The following is a 21,409-nucleotide window of genomic DNA, read 5'->3' as shown; positions in this document are numbered from 1 at the left end:
TCAACAGAAACTGTACAGGTATTTGGTCAACTTTTGAGGGAAGATTCCTAAGTTTTCCAATGTTATGTAGTCTTTCTATAATACTAATTCAGCAATTAATAAATACATGGCAAATAAACATATCTCATTTTTGCCAAAATAGTTCATAGATTCTCGCTGGTGATTGGGTTAATTTCAAATTTTGATATTCCCTTCAGTCTGAGTGACTTTTTTTTTTTTTTAATTGAGACAAGGTCTTGCTGCTTCACCCAGGCTGGAGTGCAGTGGTGTGATCACAGCTCACTGTAGCCTTGACCTTCTGGCTCAACTGATTCTCCTATCTCAGCCTCCTGAGTAGCTGCAACTACAGGTGTATGCCACCACACCAGGTTAATTTTTTGTATATTTTGTAGAGATAGGGTTTTGCCATGTTGCCCAAGCTGGTCTCGAACTCCTGGGCTCAAGCAATCCTCCTGCTTCGGCCTCCCAAAATGCTAAGATTACAGGAGTGAGCCACTGCACCCAGCCCTGAGTGACATTTTTTGAGCAAAAACATTAAGACAAACAACCAAGGTAACCTCTGTAGACTGTAGCTAATTATTTTGTTTGTTCTTTAGAATATAACACACACATACACATATATTCTCTCATAAATATTACTGGAGAAACAAGAGTTTTCTAGTATCTAATATATACAAGTATAATACATGAGCAGCTATAAACATCATGCATATAAATGTTCCTGGGAATTTGCTTTAAGTCTTCAGATATTTTCCTGAGGTAGAAAATTACAAAAAAGTAAAATTTACTAGAATCATGCAAGAGAAAGAAAATACATAATGGTTTGGAAGGAATAAAAATACGTAATCGTTTGGAAGGAAAAAAATAAAAAATATAAAACCAAAATGGTCATTTTTTTAAAGTTGTTTTTTATATTTATGTATTTCCTCAAAGCTCTGCATTATCTTCCCTGAATCTGAGGAGTCAGTTCTACAGAGAGTGTCTGATTCTTTTGTCAAGGCAGTGACCATCCATTTTGCCACCAATTTCAAGTCTGAAAATTTAGAAGGCTTAAAATATGAGTTTAACATTTTATTAGATGTTTGCATTTCATGCCATTAGCTAAGACACTTATTCAGTTTATTACATATATATATATAATTTTAATTTGAAGCACTTCACTAGGAATGCTGTCTACATGAGAATGTTTTCACATCGCACACTTATTACTGTATCATAAATGCATTTTGCCTGTGCTGTATTCCAAGCCAAGGAGACTCAGACTGTGAGATGTTTCCTAAACTAGCCAAGAGCTGAGCCAGGATTTTAATCCAGGTCTTCTGATGTTAAGCACCTTTCATTACATAACCATTGTCTCCCTAATGAGGTTTCAGTCTATTAATGAGACTGAAACATCTCTATTTTCTCCTATGCAATTGATTTTTTTCCTGTTAAATGAAAGTAGAGTCAATGAACAAGTGTAAAAGGAAATAAAACTGCAAATCCAACTAAGAAGTGGAAAGTATTACTCATACAGTATATTCGACTGTCACACAGACCACATCATCTCAGCAGTCACAGTAAAGAAAGGTATCACAATCAGAGGATAACCACACTGGAAAAGCAGTATTTACTCCAATTCCCTAATAATTTATTTGAACAATGCTTAGAACAAATAAAATGATTACCAGTCATCGCAAGTGTAACTAATGCTTATTAAAAAGATAGAGGTAAGTCAAATGCCTAGCTACTACATAAATCTTGATCACATTTGAACACATCAAAAACTACCGGAAAAAAATCCTACCTCCCCGTTCTCTGCAACTTAGCAAAGCCACTTTCTGTATTCTCATCCTTTTTTTCTTTTCTAAAATGAAGAGAAGAAGAAGCTGAGGATTCCTTCTCAAGTGTTTTGTCTAGCGAGGCAATCAACCAGTGAAAACCAATAACATCTACAGTTTTTTAGTGCAGGCTCAGAATATGACACGCAATTATATATATTTATTCCACAAATGACATTTGCTATCTTCTTCCCCTCAGGCAACAGACACTACACAGTATTTCCTTCACAGAAGCACAGTATTTAAAAAAATGTTCGCTGGACATTTTGTTTTCTCTTTTTTACCACTTTTCAGATTTTATGGATTAGAGTTGAAAAGGCAACACTTGAAAATAAAGTATGGTTTGGAAATGGTTATCTGTAAATATGAGTTCATTATTCCCCTTTGACAGCCACAAGCAAAGTCAACAAAATATGTTCTGTACATGTTTGACATAAAGAAATATTTTCCAGATGACCTAGAGATTATGGACTTTCTGCAAAAGCAATTTTATCATAAGTGCTTGTATATGTACACATATGCAGCTACTCCCCAATCTGTAAACGGTTCTACTCCCAAAAATTTTTTATGTTTCTTCTAAAGCTTGAACTGCATACACGTGTGTGTGTGTGTGTGTGTGTGCACGTGTGTGTAGCCAGAGAGAGAGAGAGAGAGAGAGCCAGAGAGAGAATGTAGATATTCTTAACCAGCTTCTTAACTACCCTTCTACTGCTTAAAGTATGACCTATGGACCAGCAGCATCAGCTCACTTGGCAGTAATAAGAATCTCAAGCCCCACCCTGACCTATTGCATGAGAATTTGCAATTGAACAAGATTGCCCAGATAGTCCAATGCACACTATGGTCTAAGAAGCACAGGCCTATACCTCTCAACCCCACAGCCTCTCAAACTACTTTAGCTCAGTTTATCCAAAACTGAATGTCATCTACAACTGCTGCAAAGCCACCACTCAACTATACACACAGCCTCTTTCTCCTCCTGTTTTCCCCGTGGTGCTGAGCGCACTCAGGGCTCTAGGTTCCATCTAGTCACCTAAACAGAGACCTGGAAGCTGTCAGATAATTCTCCCTGTGCTCCCTAAAGGTACAAACCACGACTATGTTCTCTCCATTATGTTCCAGTACCTAGTCACTAGTTGGAACTTAATGAACATCTGTTGAATGAATAAAAGTGGTAACCACGCAGGCAGGGCCCTGCATACCTCCTCTGTATTCACACTGCCAGAGTCTCCTCATTAGTCCCTAGGGCTTTGATTTCATCTCCTATCACTACATATTACTACCAGATGGATACATCTACAACGCAAATAAGATGCTCTACTCGCACCCACATCCTCCATCACTCTTTTTTTCTCTCTTTTTTTCCCCTTTTTGTAGATTTAAGGAGTACAAGTGCAGTTTGTTACATACAGACATTGCAAAGTGGTGAAGTCTGGACTTTTGATGTACTCATTGCCCCAGTAGTGATCATCATACCCGGTAAGTGATTTTCCTCCATTACTCTTTAAAACTCTTTAAGTTCTCCCATAGCCTAAAAATCAAACTGCAGCACCTTAGAATGGTCACTGCTTACTCTTCTAGCATCTCACTCACTGTCTCACTCAACTGCCTCCACCACATCCCCTGTGTTCCTCTCTTACTGAGTATAAGCTACCCATTGCTACCATCTGAATTGCTAACCAAGTTGGGATAAATTAAATCCTTATTGTCTGTAAGTATAAAGCAAAGCATTGCATGTATCCTTCACAAAAGCCACATTAGACCTTAAAAATACTGCAATTAATCATGAAAATTAAAAATATACACAAATATGCTCCTACAAACAGCTATTAACTACAAAAACCAAACACCAGTATAAAACCACCTCTTAATTTTATTGTCAGGGGTTATGTGGGGACTAACTGGCTAGAAATTATTATGATACAAATCCAAATAAATTAGGTCTGAAACACCTTCTTAATGTCTAGCATGTTCCTAAGCATGCAAATTTTTCATCTTTCATCCAGAGATATTCCTAAGTTTTCCAAAATATAGAGAAATGCCTACAAAATTTTAATAGCTCAATTGCTGTGCATGAATTCCTTTTTTCGTTTTTTCCAGGCAAATACATTAGAGGGGTAGGTTTCACGCTGGCTCCAGCTGAGTCTTAAAAAGTAAAAAACACTTTTGATTCCTACTAGAGGGGCCTAAAAAACAGCATAAATCAAAGGGCCACCACTCAAGCTGTATAAACTGTGGGTATCTGAAAACATAGCTCCAAAGCTGAAATCTCTTAACATTTACTCATTTCAATGCCTTTTCCAGATTCCATGTGCCTTAGAATACACTGCAACCCCAATACCCCATATGAGACAGCCACATCCTCCAATACTTAATCCTCTTAACATAGCTCAACTGTCACATTTTTTAAAAAATTTTATTTTTAATTTTAGTGGGTACACAGTAGTACATATTTTGTTGTTTAGGCTGCTCAGAGATTTTATATATATATATATATTAGACCCCACAAATAAGTGAGAATATGTGATGTTTATCTTTCTGTGCCTGGCTTATTTCACTCAACATAATGATCTCCAATTCTATCCATGTTGTTGCAAATGACGGGATCTTATTCTTTTTTATGGCTGAATAGTACTCCACTATGTATATGTACCACATTTTCTTTATCCATTCATCTGTTGATGGACACTTAGGTTGCTTCCAAATCTTGGCTATTGTGAACAGGGCTGTAACAAACATGGTTGTGCAGATATCTCCTTCAATATAATGGTTTCCTTTCCTCTGGGTATATACCCAGCAGTGAGACTACTGGAGCATATGGTAGCTCTATTTTTAGTTTTTTGCGGAACCACCAAACTGTTCTCCTTAGTGGTTGTACTAACTGGCATAATTTAATAAAGCTTTTCTTGACTTATTCCCAAAGGAAACTACCTGCTCCCTCTTTTATGTCCTCATCATACTTTATAAAGACTACTATCACAGCTACTATTAACAATTTACTAACTGTCTCCTACCAAACTCTAAGTCCTTGGGTGCAGGGTCCATGCCCTCCTCTTTTTATCCCAAATATTTATCATGGTACTCCATACTGAATTAACAATTATATAATGTAAGTAAAACAGCATGAAGAAGAGTCACACAGGCATAGTCCTGTTGAGGAGGCGGAACTTGCTAACCCCACACAAAATGGGATCTGGGCTTGGAAGACAGGTGAAAACTGGCAACTGAGGCACACCCTAATAAAACAGTGAAACGCTCATGAAGAAATGAGGTGGAAGTTTGGATGGCAGAAAAGAAAGGAAAAGGAAGAAAAGAAAAATGGTAGGAGAGACCATTCTGTGAGAAGCCATTGGTAGGATAAGTGCTGAAAACTGATATATATCACGTCTCACACATACATCCCCCACATTCTTTTCCTATTACTTAATAAGTTTGTCCACATATAATGTGTCATCAGTGATGCTATCATAAATTTCTTAACTATATAATCGTGAGCATAACAAAAATATTAATAAAGAAACTTTGATGAGTTGACTACTATGAAATTTATATTACATAATGAATTTAACATATATAATCTGACATTAAAAATATGCCTAACAATGGTCCCCAAAACAGATAGAAAATATAAAGAAATCATTTGTATTGCCAAATATTTTAGATGTGTCCAATCTTAGCACAAAGTAAATGGAAAGCTCATTACATGGCCATCAAACGTAGCAGAGTAGAGTAATGTTACTCAAACTGAACTGCTTTGTTCCAGACCCTAAGAATAAGGGGGTGTGGGGGGCTAGGGGAGGGATAGCATTAGGAGAAATACCTAATGTAGATGACGGGCTTGATGGGTGCAGCAAACCACCATGGCACGCATATACCTATTTAACAAACATGCACGTTCTGCACATGTACCCCAGAACTTAAAGTATAATAAAAAAATAGAAACAAATTAAAAACAACAACAACAACAACAAAATAATTAACTTAGGCCAGGCGCGGTGGCTCATGCCTGTAATCCCAGCACTTTGGGAGGCTGAGGCAGACGGATCACCTGAGGTCAGGAGTTCGACACCAGCCTGGCCAACATGGTGAAACCCCGTCTCTACTAAAAATACAAAAAAAAATTAGCTGGGCATGGTGGCAAGCACCTGTAATCCCAGCTACTGCGGAGGCTGAGGCAGGAGAATCACTTGAACCCAAGAGGCAGGGGTTGCAGTGAGCTGAGAATGCACCATTACACTCCAGCCTGGGCAATAAGAGCGAAACTCCATCTCAAAAAAAAAAAAAAAAAGAAGAAGAAGAAGAAAGAAAAAAAAGAATTAACTTAGATTTTCTGCTTCTGAATACCACATGTTCTCACTTATAAGTGGGAGTTAAATGATGAGAACACATTGACACACATACACACACTGTGGCCTATTGGAGGGTGAAGAAAGAGAGAGACGATCACGAAAAATAACTAATGGGTACTAGGCTTAACACCTGGGTGAAATAATTTGTACAACAAACTCCATGACACAAGTTTACTTACGTAACAAACCTGCACATGTACCCTTGAACTTAAAAGTTTTAAAAAAGAATAAACTTAGAAATTCTGGTAGCAAGTCGACGTTTTCTTGTCCATTAGATCTAATAATAAAAATTGGGGGCTTGTATTTTATGTGTCTTTTTATACAATTGTATAAATTAATTTAGCTGTATTTTATGAGAGAATCAATCTGCGATGGATTGGAAGAAAAAAGAGAGCAGGAGGTGGAGGAGGGGGAAGAAGGGAGGAAGAAGAAGACTGATTCATCACCACAGAGAGTTTGAGAAGTTTTGTACTTCTAGATGTAACCCCACCAGAAAGCCCATCCAGTAGGTGGCTAATGCTGGTCTCACACTAGATGTTGAAATGGGCTGAGAATTCTTGGTAAAAGATCAGAGGCAACTTGTATTTTGTTGTCTAGTCTGCTCACAGATATGGAGCATTTGGGGCAGTGCCTTAGTGATGCAACTTCTTTTATTTATTAGATGAGTGTATTTACTGATATTTTCTAGAGAGAAATATAAATGCTCCTGCTTTAAGAAAAATAATTTTTTATTTGAACTTGATGGATTTAAAGTAAACACATTCTAAGGTCCATTTTAACCCTAATTCTCTGAATCTCTGATTCTATTGTTATTGCTGGAAAATGTGCTAAATTCATTCAACTACAGTTTTAAGAATAGTATATTTGACACTGGAATCAGAGAAGGATTTTTTAGTTAAACTTAAAATCTGCACTATATACAGCACGAGATAAGATTAGAACTCTCAAATCCAAGAAATAACAGAAGAAAGCTCTACCTGGGAAAGAGAAATCATTCCTTTACCTGGTAAGGAGGGCAGCAGAAGGAAAATGGAGGGGAGGGAAGGGAAGAAAGCAAATAATGTGATTTGCCTAATAAATCAGGCACCCAATTAATGAAATGTGAACTGCTAGTAATAAATTAGGCAGTGGGAAGGCTGAAGCTTTATTTGAACAAAACACAGTCCTTAAAGATGGGAAATTAGCAAACTAACGTGATGCAATTCTGAGTAAGTGAGAGAATGGAATACAGTACTTCAGCTTCTTAAGACAGAGTGACCTCATCATAGTTTTAAATAGACTGTCCATTATAACCATAAATTATCATCCCATGAAACTGTGATAGACTAGATGCTGACCTGGAAATTAACAATCAAGGCATATTGCAGAAAAAAATTTAAAGTGAACCTTTTCGTTTATAACCAGCATGGTGCTGATTAGAGAAAAAAGCAAAAACCATTGCAATTTTAAAAACCGCTATTGTTAAAATAGAAATTAGTTGAATTAGCAATGAGGAACACAATACTTCACCTGTCTTAAAAATCACTCTGTACTCTGCCGTGAAGATTTGTTGAATACCGGTTCTTATTTGTAAAGCGTTAGTAGTTGAATAGAAAAGAAAGTTACAGAATTTTCTTTTGCAGTTTAATAAACTGCTAATCAATTAACTACTATACTACATAATTCTGTGGCTATAGCCCCAAAGTGAATCCATTACATCATCAAAAGAATATCATAATAGAGTGTGTGTATATATACACACATACATATATTCATATATATAATATATACACTACTTTCCAGAAGAAATATTCCCAGATGGTTATCACTATTTGTGAAAGTCACAATATTCTTATATAAACAATACCACTTAGTCCATATACTTAATATCATTTAAAATTCTGAAATATCTATCAGCAACAAGATAATTCGTTTCCTCTCAAAACATTCTGATTCCAATAGTTTACTAATATTATTTGTTTTTCCCTAATGAATTGAGGCCCTTTCCTTTACTTTGAGCATTTTCTTTAATAAATAGCTAAACATTTAAAAATATATATATATAAGGGAATCACTTTAAAATGTAGTTAAAAGAATATAATTGGTAATTTATTACTCCTTAATAACTGCAAGGAAATGTATAACTCCTAAGAGTCAATTATTCTGGAACAAATATAAAATTTCACTTTTTAAAGGTATTAGGCAGTATTTGCATTATTATGAGTATATATTTTCTCTGATAAGCCAAATAGTCTATTATGATATTTCCCTTCTTGTAAAACTTTATATTTTTCCTGGATTTAACAGTTGCCTGTCCTTTTCCCCATTGCTTAGACTCCAAAATTCTCCAACATTAAGAGCACTTTCAGTATGGATTTTCATATGATCAAAGATATCAGTTGATCTATACTCCTGAAGCCCTCGGTGCTCATGCTCCAATCTGGGTTTGTTGTTCCCTAGAGCTGTCAAACAGCTATTGTTTTGCGATTTTCTTTCACTTCTAGTTTCCATTATGCTCCATGTATATCCTATGTCACTTGGATTCTTAATCCTTCATATACAACATATGTATTTTTCTCATCTAGAGGCCTCTGTGATCTGGTCTTCACGCCTAGGGTTCTGAAAATTTGCGATGATGTTTCTACCCATTTTTCATTAATTTGGCAATGCACTCAGCATGTGGAAGCACCTTTCCTTCAGTCCTGGGACTTAATTTTATTACTTTGATAATTTATTTTATTTGTTCTGCTCTTTTTCTGAAAACAGTATAAGTTGGATACTATATGTTCTACTTGTTCTACTTTCTAGGATACACCCTTAATGTTCAAATGCTTCTACTCTTTATTTTACTCCTGCTTCCAATTTTTTAGTTCTCACAAGGTCTCTCTTGTTCTTCAGTAGTTCTGACAGTAATAGCATCACATTCTTTTTTGTGGATGCAACTTTTATTTCTCTAAGTTAACATTCTCTGTTGCTTATTTAAGTCATTTTTTCTGATCCATACCTATTAATTTAGTTTCTCCAATTTCCTTTTTCGTGGGTTTTTTCCCCTTCTTGTGGCCTATTTATTTCTTGTCAGAGCACACTCCAAACACTTGGTGATTCTTATATATATTTACAAGTGAGAAAATAAACAGCCTAGGAACACTATGCACGAGGGCTGCAGCTTGTCAACCAAAGGGTTTCACTGCAGAGTGAACAGATTTTCAAATGTGACCTGACTCTTCAAATGTCACCATCTCTTTCCTCTGGAGCCAGTTTCTCCAGAAAATTGGCTTTCACTAATCTGTGTAGAGATGCATGAGGGGATAGTTATAGGCCAGTCTGCCAATGCTATCGGAAGTAATTGATGGGATATCTCACTGTGTATTGTAAGACTCTACCCTCAGCTATGCATGGTGTTCCAATGTATGGAACCTCTCTAAGTTCAATGTCTACATAGAATAAACCTCATTCTGACTAGAGTAAGGGCACTCCAGTAGTCAGTGTCTGTTCATGCAGGGAAAGCTATATAGCAACATTTATAAAATTTAGCAAAACTATAACATATAGCAAAGCTATAAGATACCCTACTTAGACTTTGAACAAACTTCCTTGTTTCAGCCCCATATTTCACAACTGGCTTCCGCACTTCCTCACATTGCCAATTGCTGTCCTCTCCCAGGTTCTGAATCATGATTTTGCTTCCTGCTTGTTGGCACCTCCCCCTGCAAGCACTAGGTATGCAACTTCTTCTGCTCTAGAAATCCCTCCTTCTAATTTATATTATCCATAAATTCATAGTATTTCTAACTGATTCTTATGTCCTCTCCAATCCTCTTTATTCATGTATGTTTCTATCCTTTTTTCCCCTTTATTTTAGTCTTAGTGAGATATTCAGGAGGGTATAGAGATAAACATATTTGCTCATGTTACCATGTTGAACGGGAATCTCAATATTATTTTTTCTATGTTAGAAAATAAGTTACTCCCAATTAAATCAAGTTATCTGAAATTTGTTACAGAAAAGAACTACATTACTCCTATTACTCATTCACCCTCATTATTCAAAATAAAAATTTGCTTTTTTTTTTTTCTTGGTCCATTAATATCAAACAACAAAAGCCAACCAACCAACAAAAAAACTGTCACATATTTATGAACCATTCAACTAACTAGAATGCTTCCTATAATTTCCTCGGCTGTGGATGGAGGGAGAAGAGTCTCAAATAAGCTGCTCTACTCTATGTGTCCACTTTCTAGATACAAGACACTAAACCTACCAATCACCTATAAAATGTGAAGTACCACTCCGTCTCTTTGGCATCTACCAGAAATTCTCTGGCTAGTCTTCCCTTGTAAAATAACAATGCCACATAACAAGAGTTGAATTCATTGCAGAAAAGGTATGTTTGACAGGACAAGAGGACATGAGTATGACAAAAAGCATTAAGAGTGTGTCGTTTTCCTTGCCATTTATCATTCCTCTTGTATCCTCCCCTCCTTTGTAAAATATCTCTTCCAAAGTGCTGAAATTGCAGATGACTTATCATAGCACAGTAACAGACAAAAGAAATTCCAAAAGGAAAAAGACAGACTGTATAACAAAAAATACTTGATGCTGGATTTCAATTAAGTTTCAAGCCTACTCCATGTGTTTCACTCTTCACTGGTAGTTTTATCAAAACCAATTAAGAATTTGCCATGGTCCACTCAGTTTTCTGATAAAGTTGATAAAAAAAGTAAATGTAGGCACCACAGAGGTTCAGCATTGATTCCACAGGCATTTCCCTTCCTTCAGACTAAAAGCTTTCATTAATTCAACTTAGAAAACAATAGAAACATAAAACAAAACAGAAAAGCATATCTCATTAAAACATTGGGTTGTGGATAAAGAAAAGAGAAGTTGTGTGAATTACATTAATCACAAACATACAGTGAATTCAAAGAGGGGCCTGGTTATCCAACAAACTAAGGCAACCTGAAGCAACACACTTTGAAGCATGGGAGGTCTCCAACTAATACAAGTATAGCTTTCCCCAAATTTCTGGTTGTAAAGATTAATATTAAGTCACTTTTTCTGTTCAGAAAAACATTGATTGAGGTGTCTGATAAGTTTATCAAATACTTTTAATGATAAAAGATGCTTAGGCAGGGTTAAATGACTTGGTATGTGCCCATTCAAATTCTTAATAGGAAAGAAAATGCTAATAAAAGAATTGCTAAAATCTGAATTTGATTTCTGAACGCAGGACCACATATAAAACACCCCATGAATGTGTTAAAAGTCAGCCAATTGTAAGTAACACAAAGGATAAGAATGGGGACCGCCTCTCCCATTACATTACTAAACCTCCCCTAACATTTATAATACAGGTCTACATACTTAGAAGCACTGTCACAATTACTGACTTACAAATGAGAATGGCTCACAGTGCTAACATAGCTTGCTCCTCAAATGCAGATCACATGACAGCTTAAGCACTAAGTGTATATGCTATAGAAATTAAATGAAAACAAGGTACAACACCTTCTCAGAAAAGCAAAATACACTAAAATGTATGCTGAGCAATGAAACAAACATTTAATCCATGAGTTCCTCATAACATTATAAGATTTTGATTTGTTGAGTCTGGAGAAAAGGCTCATGAGCTCTGATTTATCAAAGTAAAATACTTTGGTATAAGGCTAATTTTAAAGAGGTATTTGATAATTAAATATCTGTATGTGCCTAGCGTGTAATAAGGGCTAAAGAGATGGTTCTTTTAACTATTATCTAGTGGTTGCTAAAGAAATTATTTGGTTTAAAATCTGCTGTTTTCCAATGATGATAGCAGTTTAGAGTATAAACACTCTCATCATTTTTTCCCTTTATACCCTAGAGGATGCTTTCACATTATACCTAATAGCTTTATTCTACCTGCACGATAATTTGTCCGTGTGTTCTCCTGTAACACTTAATTATGAGCTCCTTGAGATTAAGGAAATATTGGACATCTTTGTGTCCTAGACATTTGGCTTGATGCGTATGAAAAGTATGAAAGACAAACCATGAATGGATAATGACATATACCCATACATTAGGAAAACTAGGTATGAATGTCGATTTTATTAGTATATCTGGACAATGGACTGCCTTCAAGCTCTCTGCTTGGTAATAGTCTAGGGCATGAATAAAAAATAGTTCTCCACTCAAAGAGCAAGGTTCGTCAACTGAAGGTTACAGCTTGAAGCACTTTGTTAAAAATGATTCTGATAAAGAATTTGGGTACAGTTTAGAAGGCAATATACCATGGATGCATAAAAGAAGATAAACCTGGTTATAGTCACTATTCTAAGCCTGGATTTAAAAATGTGATGGTGGCCTCAAGTATACACCGGAGAACACCCCTGTGAAAAAAATCATTGAGACTGCTTTGAGCATGAACAAAAGACAGCACACATATGAACGTTATTAATTTTTTTCATATATAAGCATATTAGCTAGAGGATCAGAAAACAGACTCTTTGTCCAAATATCTTGCTCATATACGTCATCAACAAAATATCTTCAGAACAGTGGTACGCAGAGATAAAGGGATGGGGCAGTGACTCCCCACTCACTCTCTCTTAGTAATGACTGACTACATACATGGTTAAAAAAAATTGAAGAAAACATGTTTGCTCATATAATATCCTAATAATATATAATATTAATCTCTTTTAAAATAAAAGCATATACATTTTTAAAACTTCACAACAACCAATCTTAGGTACACTTTTAGTCTTAGTGAAATAATGTAAAATTATATAAAGAATATTAATATTTAGTGGTTGACTTAAATTTCCAAAAATGAATGATTTATTTGTAAAGTCAAAAATGTAGTTAATCACTAATTAAATGATTAAATATGTAAAGCCTTATCTATCCATTGGTAGTAATTCTAATTTTCAGTAGCTAATAATTTACTGATTTAAAAAGCAAAATAAATAATGAATATAATTGCACTGGGATGATTAAAGAGTATTTTCTAAACTTATTTTCTTCCAAGAATATATTTCATTGTTTCCCTAGAAAACAGAGCTATAATTATGGTTAGGACAATTATCCACAATATGATCATATTCATTTTTTATGGCAAAGAAAAAGAAATACAATCTTCAAAAAATTTCATAGTAACATCCTGTTCATAACAAACATCTCTTTAAATAAACAAAAACTTAAGTTAATGTTTTAAAAGGATGTAATGTTTTAAAATATAGATCTTAAAAAATCAAACAACTTGTTTTTCAAAAGGACATAACTAGTTGATAAGAAATCCCCTCCCTCCTTCTCATCCATCAAAATAATTAGGAAATCAAAGCTCTTTAACCATCTTTCAAACCAACAATGTACTGTTTTCAACTTTTAACTTTAATACTCTCAAACTCTTCCGTCTCTGTTTCTATTGCTATGACATACAAATCTGGGTTCTCGTCAACTTCAGAACTGAGTTACCAAAAAAACAAACAAACAAACAAAACAAAACAAAACAAAAAGCACAACTTATTAGCCTAGCCATGTAATCCTTTGGCTTTGCAATTTACTCCCAGATTAATCTTCTTCTATAAAATCATTTACTGTATAACATCATAACCAATCTCCTCATTTCTCAGCACATGCACAGACACACACACACACACACACACACACATACCTCTCCTTGTTTTCTATCTAATTAGGCCCTAATTTTTTCCTGAACTCCATTCTCTTGCATTCTCTGCTACAGTTATGCTCATGCAAATTTATTTGCTGTTGATAGTAGCTAAACAAGGCAACCAAGGTCTAAACCCTAGTCCGATTCTCATGCCAAAGACAGAACTCATGGCCTAAATTATGTGCTGCCATTTTATAGGCGGTTGGAGTGTGAAAAACACAATAATACCATGTGGGGAGTATAAGATATTAACTTTATTTTCCCAACCTGGTCATCTGTTCCTAATCCTTAACCTAACCGTGTTTTGTCCTTCACACTCATGAATTGCTCTGAACGTCTTTCACTGTAAGAGGGTGTATTGCTGTGCTTAACTGATGTGATCACTTTGATTCTGGATCTGTTTTCCAGGTTAGTCTCACCTACAATGGCTTGGTTTGAAAGCATGTGTCAACTATATATTTGATGCATTACATTGTATTATTTGCAGGGATAAAAGAAATTATTGAGAAAAAATAAGCCAAGAAGAAAAAAAATTCTTTTATGCAATTCTGTCTGCCTACAAAATGTATTCATTTATCTCTGAAGATAGCAGAACTAATGACAAAAGGCATTTTAGAGGCAGGAAAACCAGAATAGAGTTCACTTGCTTCATGTAACTGCATCTAACTTCAAACTTAAAATTGGAAAACAACCAAGAACAAACTAAAGTTAAGCATGAAGTTCATACCTACAATGTCATCCTAGGCCATTAGAAAAAATAAAATATGTGCCTGATTCAGAAAAGGTTACACAGTACATTGTTTATGAAATAGCCAGTTGGAGAACTGTATACATAGTATAATTCCCTCATTTTTATAATTTTTAGAAGATAAAATTTTAGGCCAGGCACAATGGCAGACACTTGTAGTCCCAGCTACTTGAGACTGAGGCAGGAGGACTGTTTGAGCCCAGAAATTCTAGGCTATAGTGCACTATGATCATACCTGTGAATAGCCACTGTACTCCAGCCTGGGCAACATATCAAGATCTTGTCTCTTTAAAAAAAAATCTATTACATGTATGCTTATATATGACAGAAAATGTATAGAGGGCATACACAGGGAACTATTTACACTGGTTACACTGGAGTGGATAGGAAAAATTTCTAGTTTTCACAATAAAGTGTCTAGACATATTAATTGTTCAATAAAAGCATATTTAAAATGAACACAAATGGGCTAAAGGCTATGCTGCTGGTCATCTTGGGAGTTTCATATTATTGTCACACTTTAAAGTGATCACAAATATTCCAACTAACAGTCGAAAAACTGATGAAAAATGTTTCCACCTTACTTCAAAAGGAAGCATACAAATGTTGCTTAGTTGTTTGCCATTCAAATACTAGATTGGAAGTAGTTATCCAGGGAAAAAAAATTACCTCATCTCTAGAGTTTCAAGCTTCAAAGATTTTATTAGTTCTTGGTTGTTGTTTGTTTGGTTGGTTTGAGTTGTTTTTATTCTGAGGCTCTGCCAAATAAATGATCCTGGCAGTTATGATGTGTAAAACAAAACAAGAAAGCATCTAACAGATAAACAAGTATACGGGCATTTTGAATTATATTTACTTAGATCTAAAAAGCAGCCTTCCAAAACATAGAGTTAACATGTGCTGACAATGTCATGTTAAGTCTTAACTTCATTACCTAGAACACATTGCTTCTCTATTAAATATGAAAATGGTTATGTCTCTAATATCTGCTTTCATTGTCACCTAATGTCATTATAGAATAGATTACATTTTTAACAGCATGGCAGTGCTGGCTTCAGTACAGTTTATAGAGCCAAATAGAATATCATTAAAATCAAATTAAACCATCTACTGGTAGGGTAAATCTACTTAGGCACATCAGGTTTTAAAGAAAGCAAAATCACACACAGCATGAGAAAGAACCATTGAGTTTCTGCAGTATTCTAAACCAGAGAAGTATTGCAAGGTGCTCAACTAAACCAATTATTCTTCATTTAATTGGCCATGCTATTCGCAATGAACACCCCTTCAATAAATGGTTCACTATAGGCATATTGACTTGAGAACTTTAAGTTTTCAAACTAGAAAAGAAAATTGTCATCTAATGATGCAAGAACACTACAGCCTTTTCAAAGCAATCACAAGGCTATGTAAAATTATGCCAAGTCTTTAAAGAAAAAGAAGAAAGCAGGATACTGATTAAGCTACCAGGTTGTAAATTAATATTAATAAATAAACCACTGGAGTTTAATTAGTTTCAGGCTTTCTTGCTTAAATAATTTAAAACTCAAAATAGCAAGCAATAGGTATACATATGCCACTCACAATGTGGAAGACTGTTGACTTGGGAATAAGGCCCTTTAATGCATACTATACACACAGGACATAAGTGTACCCTGTTCTCAGGATCTATTGACACTTTGATATAAACGAATTATGAGAAAATCTGCTGAAAAATGAAAAGCAGTAACACAAATCAATTTCAACAAAAGAGATAATTTAAATCTATCAGAGAAAAAATTGACTATTTTCCAAAGACCTGGAACAAGAAAAGAAAAAAAAGAGAAGCTGTTTGTTTGGTACTGCCAATTTCACATAAGATAGATGTGAAATGACTACAGAATTAGACTACTTATGTACTTTCTAAGCCAAAGTAACTTTCCGAATGAGTTGTTTATTACTCACATAACTCTCCATAACTTTTTTGACTTATTCTATTAAGGTGTGCATTTTCTCTTTAGCTTCTTTCTTTTTTACCTCCCATCAGGAGCTAAAATTGCTTCTGCCTGATTACCCCAAAGACCCATCTTGCCTTTGTACCCTTAGTAGTTAACCGACATCCAGGCGAGAAGCTGGAAGAACACATACTTTAATGATTCTCGAAGCACGAGTCTGCATGAGGTTTGGATTCTGTCACTGCTTCCACCACTACCTTTTTACTAATCCAGATTATAGTACGGGACAGAAAACTGGCACTGCATAGGGGTCAAGGAGATATCTTTCTCTATTTATATCATTATTTGTTTACAAAGAATCTATGTCTCTAGGTTTCTATGGAGTTCCAGGGATCACAAAATTAATCACACATTTAAAGGAAGCATAGTTCAACTACAGTAATCACAATAGACTATGTAGGGCTTGGTTGATTCCAAAAGCAGTATAAGTCAACACTATTATGGGATTACCGGAACCAGGAAATAAATAAGGGGTGGTGTCTTTGCTTGCAATAGTAGAGGCATAATGTCCTATGTCTGAAAGAGAAGAGTCTCCCCTCCCTGACTGAAGATGAGTCCAGGGCCTTCAAAACATTCACTGGGGGATTGGGAGAAGAAACTGAATGCCAGCTATATTCAAATAGCTCAAGGGTCATCACATGAAAGGAAATGTTAGTTTCTTCTGTGTGCTCCCACGGGGAAACGTAAAATGAATGCATGTTAAGATACAGGTAAACATATCTCATTCCTTGCAAAAGAATTATCTGAAAATCAAAGCCTTCCAGAAACAGAAAAGGTGTCAAAATTTCCTCCATAGGCATAGTGAGTCCCAGCTGGCAGTGCCCTACCCTTTCTGATGCCGGAGGTCTAGACTTTAGGGCCATGGGTAGTGAAATTTCTGGGTTCCACAGGCAGTGATGATGCAATGGCACTGAATCCTTTGAGACCCAACTCTTCATTTTTATATCAGAAAGGATATTCTTAGATAACTTAAGCTACCTACTCAATATTTTTTCATCAGATAAAAGTCCTCATTACAGTATAAACTATAAAAGGATTTTGTAGTTTGTAAAAATTGTTTATAATAAAATAGTAGTAGTTTGGAAGGTAAATGCTTAGGCCAGGAGGATAATAAGAAGACAGATATGATGCAATGTGTCATATCAGTTATTCAAATACCAAAACCAGTGTAGCCATCATATTATGATTAGTTACAACAGCGCACAATGCTCGTAAAATATAGAATGCAACAAAGTAGCGTCTTCTCTCCATGGACATGGTAGTCGCATTTTCAAAAAGTTTATGGTATAATAAAACCATGGGAAAATAATTTTTAATATATAGTAGACTTAAGTTCCAAAACTGGAAAATTATATACAGGATTTTCATTATGGGACTGGTTTGAAGGATATTTGAAGGGCTTTAAGGACCAAAGACATCTCTGAGCAAAGCAGAAAGTCTAGTTACTTTAATATCCAATCACTACAAGTTCATGACAACCACTCGACGTGGTAATACAGAAATGTGACTGTTGTGTTTCCAAAGTGCCTCCTGAGGGTGATTTTGGTTTTGCTCACTCCATGGAGATGGACCTGGCAGAGGCTTCAACAAAAAAGTCAAAACCCCAAGCTCTCGGGAACTGATGTAGAAGGAAGCAGGAGGAAGGAAGATGAGGCCTGGTGGAGTTTCTGGACTGGAACCAATTAGTTGCATTGTTTTTTTATATGGTTTCTCCAGCTGCACCCTCTTTCCTGAGCATTGAAAAATACAGATGAGAAGCAGAGGGAGGTTGTAGTTTCTATTTGGTCACAGAGAGTAACCAAGTGGAAGCCAGATCACCATTTACAAGACAGACTGAAAGGGAGATTTCGACATGTATGATTCTATGAGACTGTGTGAAATGTGTATTCACATAGTACTCTGTTACCATAGTAACCAGTCACGTCAGGCTTCCTAGGAGTCTAGGGAGGAGCTGTCAACTTTCACAACTAGTTCATTCACAAACAACCCTTCTTACAAAATGCTCTGTGATGGCAGTGACCACATAGTTAATCATCCAAAGCAGGTCACTTTTTACAATACAAGTAGATGCTCTTAACAATTTAGAAGGTACAACAAGTATCAACCAGAACCACCGTCCCAAGCAAACTGATTTACATTGGAATTTATGTCTAAGTAAAGAAGAACCACCAAGAAACAACAACTATTACACCATGTAACATTACTGCGTACATTATATCCCCACATGATCGCCAAACCATTCAGGGCTTTTTTTTTCTTCTATATTTATAAAAATAAAAAATAACAAAATAATGGCTTCATGAAAATAATGACAGCTTCCTGTGTTTCTGTATGTTTTTCCCAAGTTAATATACTTGCTGTATGACTATGTTTATACTAAAGCATATAAACTTTAAACTGCCTCTACCAATTATAGTTTAAAATGTTTAAAACGTCATGCTATTAAACTAAAAGCATAACTAAGTTAGAAAAATACATGTAAAAATACATTGTATGTTATAATATGTTGACAAAATGCTTTTAAAGTAATACGGAATATATAATACTATTTAGAATCACTCATCCAAAATCAGAACAAGCATAAATGTGTATATTCATGCTAACCAAAAAAATAGCAACATCATGAATTATCGCTATGTTTATATTTCAAGTATTATAGTGAAATAAATGTTTTTAAATTCATTTCTTATCATGAAAATAAAGATTTACCTAACAAAATATTGACTTTTTGATTTAAAAAGTCACAATTTGTAATATCAAGAACCTTTAAATTCTTTTCAAAAAGCATATCATTTACATTGTAAACAAGAATTATTTGTGTCCAATATACCTATAGGCAGCATGGTCTTCTAAAAAGAAATAAAGGTCTCTTTGACGGGAGGAAAATATTTGGATCTGTTGTATTTTCCAGTTCATTGTTCCAGTTTAGTACTTTGTTCCACTATAGTAGTTTCCTCAAAGAAGTACCTACTCAGTAAGTGCCCATTAAATCAAAAAATGGATGACTGACTGACTGACTGAATTAATGAACCAGCATTCTCTCAAAAGGGAATGTTTAAGAGGATAAATTATTCAATTACGATCCTACAATGAAATAAACTAAATACATATAAAACATTGTTGCAGTTTGCTTTCTTCCTAATATTTTCTTAGCCATAAAAAGTTAAGATTATAAATGCAGTACTATTAGGTGTAACAAAGTTTCAGAAATTAAATTACACATGACAGCCCAGTGCAGTGGCTTACGCCTGTAATCCCAGCACTTTGGGAGGCCAAGGCGGGCAGATCACTTGAAGTCAGGAGTTCGAGACCAGCCTGGCCAACATGGCAAAACCGTGTCTCTACTAAAAATACAAAAGTTAGCTGGCTGTGGTGGTGCACACCAGCAATCCTAGCTACTCAGGAGGCTGAGGCAGGAGAATTGCTTGAACCCAGAAACCAGAGGTTCCAGTGAGCTGAGATCATGCCACTGCAGTCCAGCCTAGACAACAGAGTGAGACTCCATCTCTAAATAAATAAATAACACATGACTATAGATCCAATTACTTAAATTTGGTTCAACAATTTCAGCCAGTGTCAGAGGACTTACTATGCACCAGTTACTTCTCAGTCACTAAGGATATGGAATTATAAGTTATGCCCTCAGGCAGCTTTTTGTCTAACAATAACCATTTTTCTTTTCTGAGACAGAGTCTCACTCTGTCGCCCAGGCTGGAGTGCAGTGGCGCAATCTCGGCTCACTGCAAGCTCTGCCTCCCGGGTTCACGCCATTCTCCTGCCTCAGCCTCCCGAGTAGCTGGGAGTGCAGGTGCCCGCCACCATGCCCGGCTAATTTTTTTGTATTTTTAGTAGAGACGGGGTTTCACCATGTTAGCCAGGATGGTCTGGATCTCCTGATCTCGTGATCCGCCCGCCTCGGCCTCCCAAAGTGCTGGGATTACAGGCGTGAGCCACCGTGCCTGGCCTGAGCCACCACGCCCAGCCACCATTTTTCAATTGACCTATTTTCTTTTTGTAAATTGGCAGATAAATCTGTATATATTTACAGTGTACAATATGTTTGTAAAATGACTAAATCTAGCTAATTAACATATGCTTTAACTTGCAGTCATCATTTTTATGGTGAGAACACTTTACATTCACTCTCTTGGCATTTTTCAAGAATATAAATATATTATTAACATAGTCACCATAGTTTTACAATAGATCTCAAAAGATCTTTTGTCATAAAAATAAGTATTATTATAAAAGTTTATCATACTCACACCTCATTACTCTTAGTAATTGATCAAAGAGTATGTCTGCTATATGACATTTACATACAGACTTTTTAAAACTATCCTCAATCATATACATAAACTCATACTGAGTTAATATGATGGTGTTAATAGAAAGAGCCAATCTAACTTTATTTATGCTCTTTCCATACATAGGTATGAGTGATTTATAATTAATATTATTATAATAACTATTTTATAAAGTACTTTGAGTATTTTTAACTTTTCCCCTTGCACACTAAATAACCATTGCTTGAACTTCCTATGTGGTTAAGATTACTAAGCAAGGATAAATTTCATCCCACTTCCCATTTGATTCATCATAAAATCTGAATTACTTCAAGAGCCAGATAATGATATATTAATATATAAATGTGAAATAATAATAAGAGTACATGATTCACTTTTCACAGGCAGGATTTAAGTTGATTAGGCACACATATGGCTATAATTTCACCCATACCAGAAATTACATTTGTACTACTGCCATATATGCAACATCTTGTTAAAAATATATATCTGTCAAATCTCTCTTTTTCTCCAATTCAGAATGAATAGTTGATTAAATATAAGAAAAAATCTACAAT

General features: G+C 35.4%; 1 protein-coding gene and 1 long non-coding RNA gene across 3 annotated transcripts in view; both read right to left on the bottom strand.

The window, feature by feature from the left end:
- The window catches only part of LOC134759902 (uncharacterized), a 32,354-nt gene extending 11,896 nt beyond the window's left edge, over positions 1-20,458 (bottom strand). The window contains exon 1 of the long non-coding RNA XR_010136812.1: positions 1,787-20,458. This is a non-coding gene — a long non-coding RNA (uncharacterized LOC134759902). The remainder of the gene's footprint in view (positions 1-1,786) is intronic.
- Positions 1-21,409, bottom strand: part of GPC6 (glypican 6) — a 1,198,922-nt gene that overhangs the window by 1,098,952 nt on the left and 78,561 nt on the right.

The sequence above is a fragment of the Pongo abelii genome, chromosome 14, assembly GCF_028885655.2.
Source record: "Pongo abelii isolate AG06213 chromosome 14, NHGRI_mPonAbe1-v2.0_pri, whole genome shotgun sequence".
Lineage (NCBI taxonomy): Eukaryota > Metazoa > Chordata > Mammalia > Primates > Hominidae > Pongo > Pongo abelii.
This window is presented reverse-complemented; position numbering and strand designations above follow the sequence as displayed.